Source organism: Pan paniscus, chromosome 15, assembly GCF_029289425.2.
Source record: "Pan paniscus chromosome 15, NHGRI_mPanPan1-v2.0_pri, whole genome shotgun sequence".
NCBI lineage: Eukaryota > Metazoa > Chordata > Mammalia > Primates > Hominidae > Pan > Pan paniscus.
This window is the reverse complement of record NC_073264.2, coordinates 74,554,300-74,575,769: the sequence shown is the minus strand read 5'-3', so window position 1 is coordinate 74,575,769 and position 21,470 is coordinate 74,554,300. Positions and strand designations below refer to the sequence as shown.

General features: G+C 39.4%; 1 protein-coding gene across 44 annotated transcripts in view; it reads left to right on the top strand.

Moving 5' to 3' along the window:
- The window catches only part of NUMB (NUMB endocytic adaptor protein), a 192,234-nt gene that overhangs the window by 1,437 nt on the left and 169,327 nt on the right, over positions 1-21,470 (top strand). The window lies entirely within an intron of this gene.

Here is a 21,470-nt window from a genome sequence, read left to right as displayed (position 1 = left end):
AATATTAGGAAATAGGTTCATTGACAGGGTGGGGAATTTGAGAGGGAAAAGGGGAGGAGTAGCTGAACTAAAGGAGTAGAAGTAGATACTTATCAGAAAGAGGGTAGGCATACTCGGCTAAAGTGAAAAGTTTTGAGTTCTAGTTCCACCACTTAGCTAAGTTTCTGTGCAGTTTCCTCATCAGAATACTCATAGTAATAGTTCCTACTTTGTAAGGTGGTGGTGGTGTTTTTTTTTCATGTGAGTTGGTATTTGTAGAGCTTTTAGGATAGTGACTGGCACATAGTCGTGTGTACTGGATTGTTCAATAGACGGTAAAGACCTGACTTCTTAAATAGAAGATAAAGACCTGGCTCGCAGATGTTAGCTTGCATCAAAATCACCTGGAGGGCTTGGTAAAATGTAGATTGCTTGGCCCCACCTGGGGGTTTCAGTAGGTCTGGGGTGGGGCCCAATAATTTATATTTATCTCAAATGATGATCACGTTGGTCAGAGGACCACACTTTAAGAACCACTTACTTTAATGAAACCGGTAATAATGGTAGCAACTTTAAAATACCTGCTAAAGAGACAGGTAGAGGCAAATTGCCCAAAAGATCCTATTATAAAGGATACTCATTTTTAGCCTGTGTTTTTCAAACTGTGGATTGTGATTTATTAGTAATTTATAAAATCAATGTTGTGAGTTTTTACCTGCATTGAAAATAAAATGTAGAACAGAATAAACTGACATTGCATTTGGTAAGGAAAAGTATTGTTTTGGGAAACTTTTCTACATGTATGTACTAGGTCACAATGTAAAGTGTATTTCTTTTTTTGAGTTCCTGGCCAAAGGATAAAATATATTTCTTACAGTTAAAAAAGTCTGAAAGCTGGGTGCGGTGGCTCACGCCTATAATCCCAGCACTTTGGGAGGCCAAGGCGGGCGGATCACTTGAGGTCAGGAGTTCAAGATCAGCCTGACCAACATGGTGAGACCCCCCCCCCCCCCACCCCGCGTCTTTAAAAAAAATACAAAATTAGCTGGGCGTGGTGGCGCGTGCCTGTAATCCCAGCTACTTGGAAGGCTGAGGCTGGAGAATTGCTTGAACCCCGGAGGTGGAGGTTGCAGTGAGCCGAGATCATGCCATTGCATTCCAGTCTGGGCAACAAGAGTGAAACTCCATCTTAAAAAAAAAAAAAAAGGTTTTTTGGGGAGTATTATATTCCATTAAATTTCTTCAGTTTCTGATTTGGTTCCTCCTGTGTTTGTCTTGTCACGTATTGTGTTATGCCTCTGACTCTGGAACTTTTTTGGATATTGAGAATCTTTGGCATGAGAACTTAAGGGAATCTGAGGCAGAGAAATTGAATGGTGTTTCTCAGATGTTGTCCGCTTTTGTTTCACTTGTGCCCTCTTGTTCACCCTTTCTTTTTTATCACTGTACTGTAAAGCATTGTTTGTAAAAACCTGAGTATACACAGACATATTGACAGTAAATAACACTGAAATGGACTGACTTGAGAAAATTTCATGTATAGAAAATAAGCAAAAACAAAGTAAGAAACATTGCAAAAGAGAAAAATGAAAAGATATTTCCTTTTTAGAGAGTAAAAATACTAAGTATTTCTTATCCTTACACTAATATAAAACATATACAGATATTTTTAAAGGAACTAGATATACAATTTCTAGGTCTTTGTAGAGAAAAGAAATAGTGGTAATATGTGACAGCAAAATGCACCTGGGATAGAGGCTTAACTACAAAGTAAATCATTTATTAAGAGGGAGCTTTTGTTTTGATGGTTTTCTCCCTTGAGAATAAACTGGATGTGGTATATGTTGTAAACTTAACTTGTTTGAGGAACCTAAATGTAATTTACAGCGTGTTTTTAAAAAGAATATGTATGTTTTATCTGTACGTGGTTTGATTTTTCTTCCATTGAAAGCTAGATGGTTTATATTTAGGAGTTGATTTAGATCTGTTTTTATGGCTCTTAAGAACAGAGGAAGCAGTATTGAAAACTGAAAGAGATCCTTGCAGCTTTCTTTAAAATCTTTAATCCAGGGGATTATGTAACCTCTTCATTAATGTTTTATGAAATTGTGAAGAAACTGTTGGTATAGCTTTGCATCAGGATTTTTGGTTTATTTTTTTCTCTCTCAAAAATAATTTTTAGTTTTATTTCAGATTATATTTCCTTAAAATTTTTATTTTCATTTGGAAGACTGCAAGGCATATAACCATTGCATATCTGAGTTCTAAAGCAGATGCGGACTTTTCACAAAATAAATTTACTGCTTTTTTTCTGTGACATAAGTTTCGAGAAGGAAAGCTTTTGATTTCTTGCATTGAGTTCAGTGGATTATTCTTACCACTAGAGTTGTTTTGTTGAAGTCATGGTACATTTATATAGATCATTCAGTTCTACACCAAATGATGGAAGAATGAGAAATCCTATATGACAAATAGAAAAGTTCATTCTTCATAATTGAGAACATTGAGCAGTTTGATTACCTGGTTTTAATAAGTGGACTTATTATTCATCTGATTATACTTATCTAGGAATAGCTTTGATTGCCCAAATAATTTTACAGTGGGATTTGGTTGTCTGTAGTTGAATAAATGGTGGTTTTTAAATCCCAAAATCCTAACTGTGCTATTTAGTGAGACTCAGTTACACATACTGAAGTTTTATTTAGGTAAGTGATTTTAAAAAGTAGAAGTTCAATTAACACTAGTTAATTAAGTTTATTTTCTATTTCAGAGAAGCCTTGTCTTGTTTTATAAGTTTCTGATCTACTTTTCTGCTTCCTGCTCTCCAACTCGCTGTACAATAAATTCTAATAGAAATGTGGGTAACTAAAAATCTAGTTCTGTAAAAGTATAAAACCCCTATATCTAGTTTTTTAGTTTGCTTCAAAACTTCCTAAACTAATTACCTTTAAAAAAGTATTTTATATAATAGAGTACTTGAAAAGCTACATTTTACTTTGGACTTGCCAAAACACATCTGTTGTGTGTAACAGGTTTTGATTTCTAGAGAATAGATCTTGAATTCTGCAGATTTCTGAACTCTGATTTTTTTCCTTTTTTTTAAAGAAAATTTCAACTTTTAGTTTAGATTCTGAGAGCACATATGCAGGTTGGTTATATGGGTATATTGTGTGATGCTGAGGTTTGAGGTATGATTGGTCCTGTCACCCAGGTAGTGAGCATAGTACCCAATAGTTCTTCAACCGTTCCCCCCCGCCCAACTTTTTCCCTCCCTCATTTTATGTTTTCTTGATAGGGCTGGGGAGAAATAAAACAATATACTCCTTAAATTAAAAAAAAATTTTTTTGCTATCTTATTTTTTTAATCTTGACATTATAGTGCATCCTTTAGTGGCAAAATTTGTTTAAGGGGCCGGGTGCGGCGGCTCATGCCTTTAATCCCAGCACTTTGGGAGGCCGAGGCAGACGGATCACGAGGTCAGGAGATCGAGACCATCCTGGCTAACACAGTGAAACCCCATCTCTACTAAAAACACAAAAAATTAGCCGGGCGTGGTAGCGGTCCAGCCTGGGCGACAGAGCGAGACTCCGTCTCAAAAAAAAAAAAAAAAAAAAAAAAAAAAATTAGCCGGGCATGGTGGCACGCGACTGTAGTCCCAGCTACTTGGGAGGCTGAGGCAGGAGAATGGCTTGGACCTAGGAGGCGGAGGTTGCAGTGAGCTGAGATCGCGCCACTGCACTCCATCCTGGGCGACAAAGCGAGACTCTGTTTTGAAAAAAAAAAAAAAGGAAAATTTGTTTTAGTAATGTAACATATTATAAATTTTATTATAAGAGGTAGAAATACTATACAGGGCTTTAGGATGTATGTTCAGCTGCAACACACAGGTAGTGATAAATAAGATATCATTAAATACTAGGTACAATATTGCCATATATTTTGGAGATTATAAAACGTGCACTTTGAGGCTAGGCGTGGTGGCTCATGCCTGTAATCCCAGCACTTTGGGAGGCTGAGGCGGGTGGATCACCTGAGGTCAGGAGTTTGAGACCAGCCTGACCAACATGGAGAAATCCCGTCTCTACTAAAAATACAAAATTAGCCAGGCGTGGTGGCACATACCTGTAATCCCAGCTACTCAGGAGGCTGAGGCAGGAGAATCACTTGAACCCAGGAGGTGGAGGTTACAGTGAGCCAATAGCACGCCATTGTACTCCAGCCTGGGCAACAAGAAAGAAACTCCGTCTCAAACAAAACAAAACAAAAAAAGAAACCATAAAAAAAAGTGCACTTCGAAATCTTGAGGCAAAAGGAGGATTGAAATGAAGGGAGAATAAGGAGAATACTGACGTGCTTAAGGGAGGAGTCTGGAGGATCCGCAGGAAGTGTATCTAGAGGAATGAGTGGTTCTTGGCAGTTTTCCTGGAGTGACATATGTAAAGGAGGATGATTCTATTTGCAACATTCTCCTATGGACTTATTTTTCATTCTCTGCAGTTTCTGCTGCTTGTTATTACTCTTCCTTTGTTTTCTTCCCCTCAAGAAAGCATGTCAGAAGGCAAGTAAGTAGACTGAGAAGTGGTAGTCCTAGAGGATGAGAGCCTTGGAAGGACCATGTGGATTTAGAAGAAGGCTCTTCTTGTCTCTGCTTCTGCAGCTCTTGGGAGGTCCCCAGCAACCTTAACTAGACCAACCTTTCCCACTTGTCCTCTCCAGTGGAGTATGGGATTAGGAAGAGACCCCCAGTCATCTTAAATGGATTAACCAAGGAGTTGCTATATTAGTAATTAACGTTCAGTGACTTCCCCCTCTCTACCCACGAAAACCCTGTTTCTCCCCACTTGTTTGCTGATAAGTTACGTTCCTTTTTTTTGAGACGGTGTCTTGCTCTTTTGACTTGGAGGGAGTATGCAGTGGCATGATCTCGGCTCACTGCAGCCTCAACATTCTGGGCTCAGGTGATCCTCCTGCCTCAGCCTCTCCGGTTGCTGGGACTACAGGCTGCCCAGTTTTTTGTTTTTTTTTTTTTTTTTTTGAGACAGAGTTTCGTTCTCATTGCCCAGGCTGGAGTACAATGGCACAATTTTAGCTCACTGCAACCTCTACTTCCTGGGTTCAGGCGATTCTCCTGCCTCATCCTCCCTAGTAGCTGGGATTACAGGTGTGCACTACCACACCCCGCTAATTTTTGCATTTTTAGTAGAGATGAGGTTTCACCATTTTGGTCAGGCTGGTCTTGAACTCCTGGTCTCAGGTGATCCATCCACCCTGGCTTCCCAAAGTTCTGGGATTCCAGGCGTGAGCCACCACGCCTGGCCAGTTTTTTTTTGGGGGGGTAGAGACAGGGTCTTGTTAAACTCCTAAACTCAGGCAGTCCTCCCAAAGTGTTGGGATTACAGGCATGAGCTACCGTGCTGAGGCTATCTTACATTCTTTTAAGCAAGATCAAAGTCTTCAATTACCTGAGTAGGACAGCAAAATCTTAATTATGGTAACTTGATTATATTAAGGTGAATTATAGTTAATTTGGAACATTTCTAGTTTAATTAGGGAAGAAGAGGGAAAAACTGTAGAATACTGCTTAGCTCTGAATAAAGGCAAAGCTGGGGCAACCAGGGACACAGAAATCAGCTAAATTTGTAACTTTATTTAAGATTGGGCTTGGTTACCTTGGACTTTGGAAAAGTAATAGTGATACTTTCATCTAGTCACTTGTGCATATGTACATCTCAGGTACATTTTGATTTTATCATGTAGATAATTTGTGAAGATTTATTTACTTAATTTATTTTATTTAAAGATGCCCAGGCTGGAGTGCAGTGGCACAATCTCGGCTCACTGAAATCTCCACCTCCCAGGTTCAAGCAATTGTCCTGCGTCAGGCTCCAGAGAGTAGCTGGGACTACAGGGGCATGCCACTATGCCTGGCTAATTTTCGTTGTGGGTTTTTTTTTTTTTTTTTTTTTTAGACGGTGTCTCCTCTGTTGCCCAGGCTGGAGTGCAGTGGCTCAATCTCGGCTTACTGCAACCTCCGCCTTGTGGGTTCAAGTAATTCTCCTGCTTTAGCCTCCCGAATAGCTGGGACTACAGGCACACGCCACCACACCTGGCTAGTTTTTTGTATTTTTAGTAGAGATGGGGTTTCACCATATTGGCCAGGCTGGTCTTGAACTCCTGACCTTGTGATCTGCCTGCCTCAGCCTCCCGAAGTGTAGGTTTTGTTTTGTTTTGTTTTGTTTTGAGACAGAGTCCTGCTCTGTCGCCCAGGATGGAGTGCAATGGTGCAATCTTGGCTTACTGCAACCTCTGCCTCCTGGGTTCAAGCAATTCTCCTGCCTCAGCCTCTCAAGTAGCTGGGATTACAGGTGCCAACTAGCATGCCCAGCTAATTTTTTTGTATTTTTAGTAGAGACGGGGTTTCACCGTGTTGCTCAGGCTAGTCTTGAACTCCTGGCCTCAAGTGATCCTCCTGCCTCGGCCTCCCAAAGTGCTGGGATTACAGGCGTGAGTCACTGCGTTTGGTTTATTTACTTAATTTCTTTTAATATAAGCGACTTTGTTATAAGAAGTTTTAACTCCCAGTATTCTGTTTTTTTTTTTTTTTTTTTTTTTTGAGATGGGGTCTTGCTCTGTCTTCCAGGCTGGAGTGCTGTGGCACGATCTCGGCTCACTGCAACCTCCGCCTATCGGGTTCAAGCGATTATCCTGCCTTCCGAGTAGCTGGGATTACAGGCGTGTGCCACCACGCCTGGCTAATTTTTGTATTTTTAGTAGAAACAGGGTTCCGCCATATTGGCCAGGCTGATCTCAAACTCCTGACCTCAAGTAATCCACCTGTCTTGGCCTCCCAAAGTGTTGGGATTACAGGCGTGAGCCACTGCGCCCAGCCTAGCTCCCAGTATTCTTTAATCAAGATAAAACTTTTTTTTCCTCCAAACTAGTATCTCACAGAACCATAGACTAGCCTGATGATGACAGAAATATATTTGTAACTGCCATGTTATGAAATTGAAAGAGCATCATTTATGTCCAGAGGCAGCATGACAGAATGGACAAAATTCATTATAATTGTGTGACCATGATTTTGAATCTTGACTTTATCGTTAATTTACTAATTGAGCAGTTTATTAAACTTCTTTTAGATTCAGTTTCGTCATCCATAAAATGGAGCTTATGCTATCCTCCACATCAGGCTGATGGTGAGAATTAAATGAAAAGCATTTTGTGTAGTGTATAGCATTTTGCCCATAGTGGGCACTTAACAAATTGTAATTGTTAATTATTAATAATTATCACATTAGATCTATTATAGACTTCTCTTTTAGGATGGACTAATATTCCAGATACTGTTATTGTAAGCATTGTGGCAGCTAGGAAAACCAGAGTCGACTTTAAAACATTACAGGTATTTTAAGGCTGGGCGCGGTGGCTCACATCTGTAATCCCAGCACTTTGGGAGGCCAAAGTGGGCGGATCACCTGAGGTCAGGAGTTCGAGACCAGCCTGGCCAACATGGCGAAAGCCCGTGTCTACTAAAAGTACAAAAATTAGCTGGGAGTAATGGTGCATGCCTGTAATCCCAGCTACTCGGGAGGCTGAGGCAGGAGAATTGCTTGAACTTGGGAGGCAGAGGTTGCAGTGAGGCAAGCCACTGCACTCCAGCCTGGCGACAGAGTGCGACTCTGTATCAAAAAACAAACAAACACCAAAACATTACATATATTTTAAACATTTACTACTTCAGTTTGTTTTTGTGGTTGGTTTATTTTGGTGTATTAGACTGAAACATGGGGTAAATGAAGCTAATATTTTGTTGTGTGGTCACAGGCTGTGTATCTATCACATTATAGTCAGCCCTTATCTGTGTATTCTGCACCCTTGGATTCAACCAGCTGTTGATAGAAAATATTTGGAAAGAAAACCCAATAAAAAATTAAACAATACAAATAATACGAATAAATACAGTATAAGTATTTACATAGCTTTTACATTGTATTAGGTATTATATTAATAAGTAATCTAGAGATGATATAACGTATATGGGAGAATGTGTGCAGGTTATATGCAAATACAGGTATCAGTGGGGGATTGATTCCAGGACCCCAATATACCAAAATCCATAGATGCACAAGTCACTTATATAAGATGGTGTAGTATTTACATATAACCTGCGCACATTCTCCCATATACTTTGAATCATTTCTCTAGATTAATTATAATACTTAATATTAGGTTGGTGCAAAAGTAATTGCAGCTTTTGCCATTAAAAGTAATAGCAAAAACACAATTACTTTTGCACCAACCTAATATGATATAAATGTTATGTACATAGTTATACTGTATTGTTTAGGGTATAATGACAAGAAAGAAAAGTAGGTACATGTTCATTACAACCATCCATTTTTTTTTCCCGAATATATTTGATGCAAGATTGGTTGAATCCTCCCGTGTGGGACCCATGGATACAGAGGACCGATTGTACTATGCCATTATACATAAGGAACTGGGATATCTGCAGATTTTGGTATCCATGGGGTCCTGGATCGAGTCCCCCTCGGATACCAAGATATGTGACTGTACCTGGTCCTCTTCCAAATACATGTGAGTTTTTGGAAACAGTGGAAACCATTAATCCTACTACTAGAAAAAAACAATTGAGCATTATATTATTTACTGATTTTGTTATTTAAATCATTGCTTTTATTGAATTATTTACTGATATTGTTAATGATTTTAAATTAGTTCTAAATGCCAGTTAGAACCAGCTTATTTTTCCCTAGAGTTAATACATTTATCTTCGCAATTCAAGTGAAATAGTTTTTATTTCAGAAATTAAGCCCTGTATCTTCGTTAGTTAAGGATTTGGTCAAATGAAAGAAAAATCTGTATTTGTAGAAAGCTGTTAAAATCTGGCCTGGTGTGGTGGCTCATGCCTTTAATCCCAGCACTTTGGAAGCCAAGGAGGGAGAATTGCTGGAGCCTAGGGTTTTGATAAAAGCCTGGGCAACGTAGCAAGACCCTATCTCTGTTATAAATTTAAAAAAATAAAGCTGTTAAAAGCTATATCATTTATTGTCTCTGATGAAAGGTGTACAATTTCCATCACATTCATGATGTAATAGACTTCAAATCTCATCAGTGAACATAATTTTGAATTATTATTTTAAAGAGTTGATTCATTCTTGTTTTTGAAAATTATCTAGCATTGGTGGTATGAAGGAAAGATATTTCCTGTAGTAGCCAAGTCTTCCTTAACTCTTGCAAGGAAAGCAGTCCCAAATACTATATTGAAAATATTAGAGGCCAGATGCGGTGGCTCATGCCTGTAATCCCAGCAGTTTGGGAGGCCGAGGCAGGCGGATCACTTGAGCTCAGAGTTCGAGACCAGCCTGGCCAATGTGGTAAAACCCAGTCTTTACTAAAAATACAAAAAAGTAGCTGGGTGTGGTGGTGCATGCCTGTTGTCCCAGCTACTAGGGAGGCTGAGGTGGGAGAATTGCTTGAACCCAAGGGTTGGGGGTAGGGTGGGGGGCATTGTAGTGAGCCATGATTGTGCCACTGCACTCCAGCCTGGGTGACAGAGTCAGCCTCCATCTCAAAAAAAAAAAAAAAAAAAAATCGGCAAGAAAATGAACTGCAAATGTCCATTTACATGACTGGTCATTTATAAAAATGTTAACATGTTACATCAAATGTTGTTCTTTATTTTTTCTTTTCTTTTTTTTTTTGTAGAGATGAGGTCATTCTATGTTGCCCAGGTTTGTTTGTTTTTTTTTTTCCTTTTTAGTGATCCTCCTGCCTCAGTCTCCCAAAGTGCTGGGATTATAAGTGTCAGACACTGTGCTCAGCCTATTGTTCATTTCTTAATATCTTTCTGTAATACTCTAGACTAATTTTATATATATTTATTTATTTTTTGAGATGGAGTCTTGCACTGTCACCTGGGCTGGAGTGCAATGGCGTGATCTCGGCTCATGGCAACCTCCACCTCTTGGGTTCAAGTGACTCTTCTGCCTCAGCCGCCTGAGTAGCTGGGATTACAGGCACTGCCACCACGTCCAGCTAATTTTTTGTATTTTTAGTAGAGACGGGGTTTCACTATGTTGGCCAGTCTGGTCTCGAACTCCTGACCTCGTGATCTGCCCTCCTCAGCCTCCCAAAGTGCTGAGATTACAGGCATGAGCCACTGCACCCGGCCTATGCTGTTTTTTGTTTTTGAGATGGAGTCTCGCTCTGTTGCCAGGCTGGAGTGCGATGGCACAATCTCGGCTCACTGCAACCTCCACCTCCCGGGTTCAAGCGATTCCCTTGCCTCAGCCTCCCCGAGTAGCTGGGACTACAGGGTGCGCCACCACGCCCAGCTAATTTTTTGTATTTTAGTAGAGACTGGGTTTCACTATGTTGACCAGGTTAGTCTCAATCTTCTGACCTTATGATCTGCCCATCTTGGCCTCCCAAAGTGCTGGGATTACAGGCGTGAGCCACTGCACCCGGCCTATGCTGTTTTTTGTTTTTGAGATGGAGTCTCGCTCTGTTGCCAGGCTGGAGTGCGGTGGCACAATCTCGGCTCACTGCAACCTCCACCTCCCAGGTTCAAGCGATTCCCTTGCCTCAGCCTCCCCGAGTAGCTGGGACTACAGGGTGCGCCACCACGCCCAGCTAATTTTTTGTATTTTAGTAGAGACTGGGTTTCACTATGTTGACCAGGTTAGTCTCAATCTTCTGACCTCATGATCTGCCCATCTTGGCCTCCCAAAGTGCTGAGATTACAGGCGTGAGCCACTGCACCCGGCCTATGCTGTTTTTTGTTTTTGAGATGGAGTCTCGCTCTGTTGCCAGGCTGGAGTGCGGTGGCACAATCTCGGCTCACTGCAACCTCCACCTCCCGGGTTCAAGCGATTCCCTTGCCTCAGCCTCCCCGAGTAGCTGGGACTACAGGGTGCGCCACCACGCCCAGCTAATTTTTTGTATTTTAGTAGAGACTGGGTTTCACTATGTTGACCAGGTTAGTCTCAATCTTCTGACCTCATGATCTGCCCATCTTGGCCTCCCAAAGTGCTGGGATTACAGGCGTGAGCCACTGCGCCTGGCCTTATTTTTATTTTTAAAAAAGTTATTTAAAAATAGAACTGGGGTCTCACTATGTTGCCCAGGCTGTTCTCCAACTCCTGGGCTCAAGTGATCCTTCTGCCTCAGCCTCCCAAAGTTAATTTTATGTTTATTTATTAATTTTTTTTTTTTAAGATATGAGGTCTTGTTATGCTGCCGAGGCTAGTCTTGAGCTGCTAGCCTCAAGTGATTCTCCTGCTTTGGCCTCCCAAAATGCTCTAGACTAGTTTTAGAAACCATACAGTTTGGCATTTTGTCATGTTAAGGATTTTTTTTTTTTTTTTTTGAGACAAAGTCACACTCTGTCGCCCAGGCTGGAGTGCAGTGGCACTATCTTGGCTCACTGCAACCTCTGCCTCCCGAGTTCAAGTGATTCTCCTCCTCAGCCTCCTGAGTAGCTGGGATTACAGGGTGCGCCACCACGCCTGGCTAATTTTTGTATTTTTTAGTAGAGACGGGGTTTCACCATATCGGCCAGGCTGGTCTCGAACTCCTGACCTTGTGATCTACCCGCCTTGGCCTCCCAAAGTGCTGGGATTACAGGCGTGAGCCACCGCGCCCAGTTTAGGATTTTTTGTTTAAGTTATTTTGCAAGTCTGGTCATGGTGGCTAATGCCTGTAATCCCAGCATTCTGGAAGGCTGAGGCAGAAGGATCACTTGAGGTCAGAAGTTTGAGACCAGCCTGGCCAACATAGTGAAACTTCATCTCTACTAAAAATACAAAAATTAGCCGGGTGTGGTGGCGAGTGCTTATAGTCCCAGCTATTCGGGAGGCTGAGGTAGGAGAATCACTTGAACCTGGGAGGTGGAGGTTGCAGTAGGCTGAGATCGTGCCACTGGACTCCAGCCTGGGCGACAGAGCAGGACTCCATCTCAAAAAAAAAAAAAGAAAAAGTTATTTTGCAATATTAAATTTCATTTCTTCATAAGTTGTTAATTTTTTACAGTCAGGACTTTTATCTTTTTTGTTATTCTCTGATTTACATAAATGTACTGATGAATGATGGAACCCCTCCCCCACATTGGGGGCTGAGTTTATGACGTGAACTAATAGGAGGTGGTATGGTAAAATGAACTCCATTTGCTTGAATTCACCTTCAGCTCTGCTTTCTTAGGCAAGTTAACTCTTTTTGCTGGTTTTCTTATCTTCAAAATAAATGGCTTTGAAGGTTATATGAGATAATCCATGTAAAGTTAAACAATTTAACATAGTTTAGTTCATAGTAAATGCCCAGTAAATGTTAGCTACATTTACTGTTGCAAGGACCCAGCATTTTTACCGAAGCAGGTGGGAGGTAAAAAACTTTCTCTGTGTTATTTGTGTGGACTGGAAAAGAGTCTTGTATACTAAATTGTACTATGAAATTTAAACTTCATTTAGACATGAAAAGGAATCTTGAATTCTTTTTGACTTTGTCACATTTTCAGTCTAGTCCATCTCTGGAAAAACTTGAATCTTTATTTTATCCAGCTATAAATCAGCTGTAAGTTTTTTTGTTTTTGTTTTTGTTTTTTTGAGACAGGGTCTCACTTTGTCACTCAGGCTGCAGTACAGTGGCACCATCATAGCTAACTGCAGCCTTAAACTCCTGGGACTCAGGCAGTCCTCTTGCCTCAGCCTCCTGGGTAGTTGGGATTACAGGTACATGCCATCATGTCCACCTAATTTTTAACTTTTTTTGTAGTGTTGGGATCTCCTGTGTTGCCTAGGCTAGTAAATTCTTAAATATCTGCACCCACGTTAGTAGTGTTACAGCTAATCTCTAAATTCTTTCGAATTATGAAATATAGCTAGGGAACGTATTAGATAAATTTTCATTAGGCTTGACCTCTTTTATTTAAGATAATATTTAAGTACTGTATTGAATCTCCTTGGCATTGGGTATCTTTATCAGTGGTTCTCAATTTGTTCCCTGCAAGTCTCTCGTTTGGGGAGGATGTTTTCTGCAGTTATCTAGAGTTCTTAAATCCATATATTCATCAAATATTGCCTACTTTTTTTTTTTTTTTTTTGAGACGGACTGTCGCTCTGTTGCCAGGCTGGAGTGCAGTGGCGTGATCTCGGCTCACTGCAACCTCCGCCTCCTGGGTTCAAGCAATTCTCCTGCCTCAACCTCCCGACTACCTGGGACTACAGGCGCACGCCACCATGCCTGGCTAATTTTTGTATTTTCAGTAGAGATGGGTTTCACCATGTTGGCCAGGAAAGTCTCGATCTCTTGACCTTGTGATCTAGAGAAAAATTGTAGACTAAAGCAATATGTTCTAAATATATGTATGTATGTATATATAGTTTCATTCTTCAAATAAATATTGAGATGAGTTTTAAAAATCTTTATTTTAAAGGCTTGCCTCAATTCAGGGTAGCTTTGGTTGTGTTTTGATTATTTTCTCCATCAATGGATGCTGAAAATTCAGCTATTACCATGTGAGGATCAGTTAAATATTTTGACTTTTTTTTTTTTTTTTTTTTTGAGATGGAGTCTTGCTCTGTTACCTAGGCTGGAGTGCAGTGGCACGATCTGGGCTCACTGCAACTTCCGCCTCCTGGGTTCAAGCAATTCTGCCTCAGCCTCCCGAGTAGCTGGGACCACAGGTGCATGCCACCACACCTGGCTAATTTTTTGTATTTTTAGTAGAGACCAGGTTTCACCGTGTTAGCCAGGATGGTCTCGATCTCCTGATGTCGTGATCCACCAGCCTTGGCCTCCCAAAGTGTTGGGTTTACAGGCATCAGCCACTGTGCCCAGCCAATATTTTGACTTTTAAAAGGGTTTGTCATATTTAAAAGCTCTCGGCCCGGGCAAGGTGGTGCATGCCTGTAATCCCAGCCACTCAGGAGGCTGAGGCAGGAGAATCACTTGAACCCGGGAAGTGGCGGTTGCAGTGAGCCGAGATTGCGCCACTGCACTCCTGCGTGGGGGACAGAGTGAGACTTTGTCTCAAAAATAAATAAATACTTTGGGAGGCGGAGGAGGGCAGATTGCTTGAGCTCAGGAGTTCGAGAGGGCAACACAGTGAAACCCCGTCTCTACTAAAATACAAAAGAAATTAGCTGGGCTTGGTGGTGGGCGTCTGTAATCCCAGCCACTCGGGAGGCTGTGGGTTGCAGTGAGCTGAGATCACGCTACTGCGCTCCAGCCTGGGAGACAGAGCAAGACTCCAGCTCAGTGAATGAATGAATCAGTCATCAATCGATCAATCCTCTCAGCCTGTTTTTTCTACTTTTTTTTTTTTTGTTTTTGAGATGGAGTTTTGCTCTTGTTGCCTAGGCTGGCGTGCAATGGCATGGTCTCGGCTCACTGCAACCTCTGCCTCCCAGGTTCAAGTGATTTTCCTGCCTCAGCCTCCTGGTTAGCTGGGATTACAGGCATGCGCCACCACGCCTGGCTAATTTTGTAATTTTAGTAGAGATGGGGTTTCACCATGTTGGCCAGGCTGGTCTGGAACTCCTGACCTCAAATGATCCACCCGCCTCAGCCTCCCAAAGTGCTGGGATTACAGGCGTGAGCCACTGTACCCATCCTTTTTCTACTTTTTTCTTACCCAAACATACCATTTTCAGAAAGGCTAGTATAATTCTCTTCCCCCACCATGGCATGTGCATTTTAAAAATAGCTTTATTCAGGTACAATTGATGTACGGTGAAACTGCACGTATTTAAGGTAAACAGGGCTGGGTGCAGTGGCTCAAACCAGTATTCCCAGCACAGCACTTTGGGAGGCCAAGGAGGGCAGATTGCTTGAGCTCGGGAGTTTGAGATCAGTCTGGTCAACATGGTGAAACTCCATCTCTACAAAAATGCAAAAATTAGCCAGTCATGGAGGCATGTGCTTATAGTCCCAGCTACTCGGGAGGCTGAGGCAGGAGGATCACTTGAGCCGAGGAGGTAGAGGTTGCAGTGAGCTGAGATTGCACCACTACACTCCAGATGGGGTGACAGAGCCAGACCCTGTCTCAAAAAAAAAAAAAAAAAAACGGTGTAATGAGTTTTTACATATGTATACACTACAACTAAGGTAAGGAACATACCGATCACTCCAAAAGTTTTCTACCTTTTGTAATACATCTGTCCCTTTCTGTTCCTGCAGGCAACTCCTAATCTGCTGTCTGTCATTATGGATTAGTTTGCAATTTCTAGAATTTTATATAAATAGCATCATATAATATATATATATTTTTTTGTCTGACTTCTTTCATTCTGCCTAATTAATTCGAGATTTTCCATGTTATTTGTGTATCAATATTTCATTACCTTTTATTGTTGAGTAGTATTCCATAATATGGATATATTGCAATTTAAAAAATTTCTTCTGCTCATAGACATTGGATTATTTCTAGTTTTTGGCTATTCAAATAGAGCCAATATGAACATTCACATAAAAGTTTTTGTGTGGACATGTGTTTTCATTTCTTTTTTCTTTTTAAAACAATTTAAACAATTTATTATTATTATTATTTTTGAGATGGGATCTTGCTCTGTAGCCCAGTCCGGAGTGCAGTGGTGCAATCATTGCTTACTGCAGTTTTAACCTCCCAGGATCAAGAGATGGTCCCACCTCAGCCTCTGAGTAGCTAGGACCATAGGCATGCACCACCACTTCTGCCCGTTTTTTTTTTTTTTCTTTCTTTCTTCTTTTTTTTTTCTTACAGAGACAGGGTCTCTCACTATGTTTCCCAGGCTGGTCTTGAACCCCTGGGCTCAAGCTATTCTCCTGCCTCGGCCTCCCAAAGTGATGGGACTACAAGTGTGAGCTACTGTGCCGGGTCTCTTTTCATTGTTTTTGTGTATATGCCCATAAGTAGTGGAATTGCTAGGTTATATGGTAACTCTTTTGAGGTTTTCTAAAGCAGCTACACCATTTTACATTCTCACCAGCAGTGAGAATGAGAATTCCAATTTTTCTGCATTGTCACCAACAATTGTTGTTACCTCTTTTTTTATTTTTATTTTTTATTGTTGTTTTGAGACAGAATTTTAGTCTGTCACCCAAGCTGGAGTGTAGTGGGCATGATAGCTCACTGCAGCCTCAAACTCCTGGCTCAAACTATCCTTCCACCTCAGCCTCCCTAGTAGCTAGGACTGCACCACCATGCCCAGCTAATTTTTATTTTTTAAATTTTTTGGTAGAGATGGGGTCTCGCTATGTTGCCTAGGATGGTCTGGAACTCCTGGCCTCAAGCCTTTCTTTCTCCTCGCCTCCCAAAGTGTTGGGATTACAGGTGTGAGTCACAGCTCAGGCTGATCTCTGCTTTTTGAGTAGAGCTATTCTAGTGAGTATAAAGTAGAATTTTTTTTTCTTTGAGATGGAGTCTTGCTCTGTTGCCCAGGCTGGAGTGTGTGGCGTGATCTTGGCTCACCACAACCTCTCCCTCCTGGGTTCAAGCTTTTCTCCTGCCTCAGCCTCTCAGCTGAGGCGTGCACTACCATGCCAGGCTAATTTTTGTATCTGTAGTAGAGATGGGGTTTCACTGTGTTGGCCAGGTTGGACTCGAATTCCTGATCTCATGATCCGCCTGCCTTGGCCTCCCAAAGTGCTGGGATTACAGTGAGCCACTGTGCCTGGCCTAAAGTAGAAATTAATTGTGGTTTTGATTTGCATTTCCCTGATGGCTAGTGATGAGAATCTTCTCATATGCTTATTGGCCATTTGTCTATCTTCTTGGAAGAAGTGTCTTTTTATGTGCTTGCCGATTTTTTAAAAGCTGGTTTGTCTTTTTATTATTGAGTTGTAATATATGTTTTCTTTATATATTCTGGATATAAGTTCCTTGTCAGACATAATGATTTACAAGTATTTTCTCCCATTTTGTGAGCTGTCTTTTCACTTTCTTGATGTTCTTTGAAGCACAAAAGTTTTTTCATTTTAATAAAGTCCAGCTTTTTTTTTTTTTTCTTTTTTAGACACAGGGATCTCCCTGTGTTGTCCAGCCTGGCCTCAAACTCCTGGTCCATGACCCAGGAGCCACCACGCTGGCTCAAGTCCCTTTTTTTTTTTTTTTTTTTTGAGACGGAGTCTCGCTCTGTCACCCAGGCTGGAGTGCAGTGGCGTGATCTCAGCTCACTGCAACCTCCACCTCCCGGTTTCATACTATTCTGCCTCAGCCTCTTGAGTAGCTGGGATTATAGGCACCTGCCACCACACCCGGCTAATTTTTTATATTTTTAGTAGAGATGGGGTTTCGATGGTCTCGATCTCCTGACCTCGTGATCCGCCCGCCTCAGCCTCCCAAAGTGCTGGGATTACAGGCGTGAGTCACCTCGCCTGGCCGATTTGTTTTTTTTGTTGCTTGTGCTTTTGATACAGTATCTAAGAACTATTGCCCAATCCAAGGTTGTGAATATTTATACCTATGTTTTCTTGTAAGAGTTTTAGTTTATTTTTTCTTAATTTTTTTCACTCCATGTCAGTGTCTTCTAAGAGTTTTATAGAGTTGGCTCTTACATTTAAGTCTGTGATCCATTTTGCAGTAATTTTTGTGTACAGTGTGGGGGAAGGGGCTCAACAATTCTTTTGTTGAGATACATGGATATACATATATGGATATCTATAGATATATGGATGTGTATATATATGGATATCTATAGATATATGGATATATATGGATATCCATATATATATATACACATCCATATATCTATGGATATCCGTATATATATATATGGATATCCATATATATATACACATCCATAGATATATGGATATCCGTATATATATATATATATACGGATATCCGTATATATATATGTATATATGGATATAAGAACACAAGTGATCCCTCACTAAGTAGGTCTAGTGGAGGGGAGAACAAAAAGACTAAAAGAATAAGAACATTCATTAAAGGAAAAAACCATTAGCATTATTTCAGATATGAATACCCAACTTATCAAATGAAGTCAAAGTCCTTCAGGGTATCTTAACAAATCTATAATCAAGAAAAAGTTACAGAATTCAGTTCAATGCAAATATATACCAACCATGTTTAATCCAAACTGGGGAAAATAATTAGATGATTTAGTGATTTTCCACAGAACTGAGCTCAGCTCTTTTACAAAGCAACAAAAGAAGGGAAAGAGATATATATGGATATCCATATATATATATATATATATATATATGGATATCCATATATATATATATATATGGATATCCATATATATATATATATATATATGGATATCTAGTTGTCCCAGCAGCATTAGTTGAGACCATTACTTTTTGTTTATTGGTTTGTTATATATGGATATATATATCCATATATGTATATATATATGGATATCCATATATATATCCATATATATATATGGATATCCATATATATATCCATATATATATGGATATCCATATATCCATATATATATATGGATATCCATATATATATCCATATATATATGGATATCCATATATATATCCATATATATATATGGATATCCATATATATATCCATATATATATGGATATCCATATATATATCCATATATATATATGGATATCCATATATATATCCATATATATATGGATATCCATATATATATCCATATATATATATATGGATATCTAGTTGTCCCAGCAGCATTAGTTGAGACCATTACTTTTTGTTTATTGGTTTGTTATATATGGATATATACATATATATATACACACACATATATATATGGATATATATATATATAACAAAACAAATATGGTTTGTTATATATATATATATGGATATCTAGTTGTCCCAGCAGCATTAGTTGAGACCATTACTTTTTGTTTATTGGTTTGTTACAAAGTTTAATAAAATTTTCTGCTTTGTCACTAATTTTTCCAATAGCAATTTGTTGGCCTTTTGGTCTAGAGTGGCAGTTGGGGTCATTGTATGAGGGAAGCAGTTTAGAGTTGCAAGAATAGGTTGTAAATGAATCCACTGATTTAAATATACAGGTTGTATATAATTTCATCCTTATGTTAACCTTATACTTGAATGGTAAATGAAGTTCAGCTGCTATTTCTCTGCCTACTGGGCATCCTTGTGTCATTAGTTATTTGGAAGCTTCCAGTGCTAAGCCATTAAATAGAAATCAGGGTCAGGTCCTTAAACATGTGACTTAAAGGAAGAAAAGATTCATACCTGTTCCTTTGTCTTTCTCTCTCCTTTCTCCTCTTTAATTCACCTATCCTAGCACCCTTTTTATCTTAAGAAGACTCTTCTTTTGTATTATTACACATAGCCTTTTTCTGAAGGAAGATCACATGTAAAGGTTTTATTTTTTAAATTGAAAATTCAAGGAAATGTTCTGTAGTGATGATTAAAAACATAGAAGTGTTGTAAAGATTGTATTAACCTTGATAAATTTAAATCCATAATTAATATAGTTAATATTAAAGTCTCCCATGTAATCCTAACTGAAGGTTAGAAATGGCATGATATTTTCCTTTTAATTTTCAAAATAACAAAAATATAATTATTTTACAATTTGTAAGATTTGCTTAGCATTTTGAAAGAAACTTACTGTTTTTAGAGTGTTTAACTCTAAATTGGGTCTTTTTCCCCCTGTTTTTAATAGTCATTAATTATTCACTTTTAGAGATCTTAAGAGCAAAGGGAAAAGCATACATTTTTTTACAGAGTGTTCGAGTTTTATGTGTCTCATCTCTATTTGTAGAGTTGTGCTTCTTTAGAGGCCAGTACTTTGCCAAGTAAAAGCTAATTTCCTAGGAAATCAGGTTGCTGGCTTGACTTCTGGCAGTCTCTTTCCCTTCTTTTGTTGCTTTGTAAAAGAGCTGAGCTCAGTTCTGTGGAAAATCACTAAATCATCTAATTATTTTCCCCAGTTTGGATTAAACATGGTTGGTATATATTTGCATTGAACTGAATTCTGTAACTTTTTCTTGATTATAGATTTGTTAAGATACCCTGAAGGACTTTGACTTCATTTGATAAGTTGGGTATTCATATCTGAAATAATGCTAATGGTTTTTTCTTTTAATGAATGTTCTTATTCTTTTAGTCTTTTTGTTCTCCCCTCCACTAGACCTACTTAGTGAGGGATCACTTGTGTTCTTATAATGAAACCCAGACACTTGTGAAATATAATCATAGTTTCTATGATGTTGGCCCCTAATTCATTTAAAAAAATTACATTAACATTTATTGTCTGTTTCTGTTTTTTCTTCATGCATATTTTACTATATACATAATTTTGGAGGCTGCTTTTCAAACAACATCACATAATATGTGTTTATTATTTTTATTACAATTATTTGAAAACAGTTTTTTTTTTTTTTTTTTTTTGAGGCAGAGTCTTTCTGTCTTGCCCAGGCTGGAGTGCAGTGTCGCAATCTCGGCTCACTGTAATCTCTGCCTCCCGGGGTCAAGCGATTCCCGTGCCTTGGCCTCCCGTGTAGCTGGGATTACAGATGTGCGCCAGCACACCTGGCTAATTTTTGTATTTTTAGTAGAGACGGGGTTTCGCCATTTTAGCCAGGCTGGTCTTGAACTCCTAACCCCAAGTGATCCACCTGCCTTGGCCTCCCAAAGTGCTGGGCTTAAAGGTATGAGCCATTGCCTCCAGCCAGAAAACATTTTAAAACAGCTGAAGAATATTCCACTAATGGATATATTATTTATGGAACCAATTTATATTGTGTTCACACTTAGAGCGTTTATTAATTTCTGATTATTATAAAACACAATGAATATTGCTAAATATGACTTTCAGTATTTCTATATCCTCAAAATAGATTATTGTAAGTGGAATTATCAAATCAAAGTGTATTAACATTTCTAGAGCTCTCAGGAGAGCAAAACATTGCACAGTGGCTTTCTAGAACGGCTGTACAAGTTTACATTTCCATTAACAGTGTATGAGATTGAGATATACAGCTTTGCCAGCATGTTATTATTTTAAAATATTTGCAAATTTGATAGGAAATAGTAACTGGTTTCTGAAATTTGTATTTATTTGGTCACTAGTGGGACATTTAAAATATGATCATTAACATTTCCTTTAAGTGAAGTTGCTTATTCCTGTTCTTGGTCCATTTTTCTTTTGGGTGATCCCTGATCCTTATGTGGAATCTAGGGATGAATAATATTCAGAACTGTGACTTAATCTGTACAAATGATCTGTAGAAAGTTGTTGTTTCATGTCCCCGCCAAGTTCTTTTGCCTTCCCTCTCCCTAGCTACTTTCTGCTTTTAAATGTGTTCTTGGATTTCATGTAAATGGAATCATTCCATATGCATTTTTAAAATGAACATCACTACTTCTGCTTAATACTTTTGAGATTCATCCATGTTATTGTGTTAATCAGTAATACATTCTTTTTTTATTGCTGAGTAGTAGTCCTTTTTTGTTTCTTACATCTGTTGTTTTACTGAGGAAACCATAATC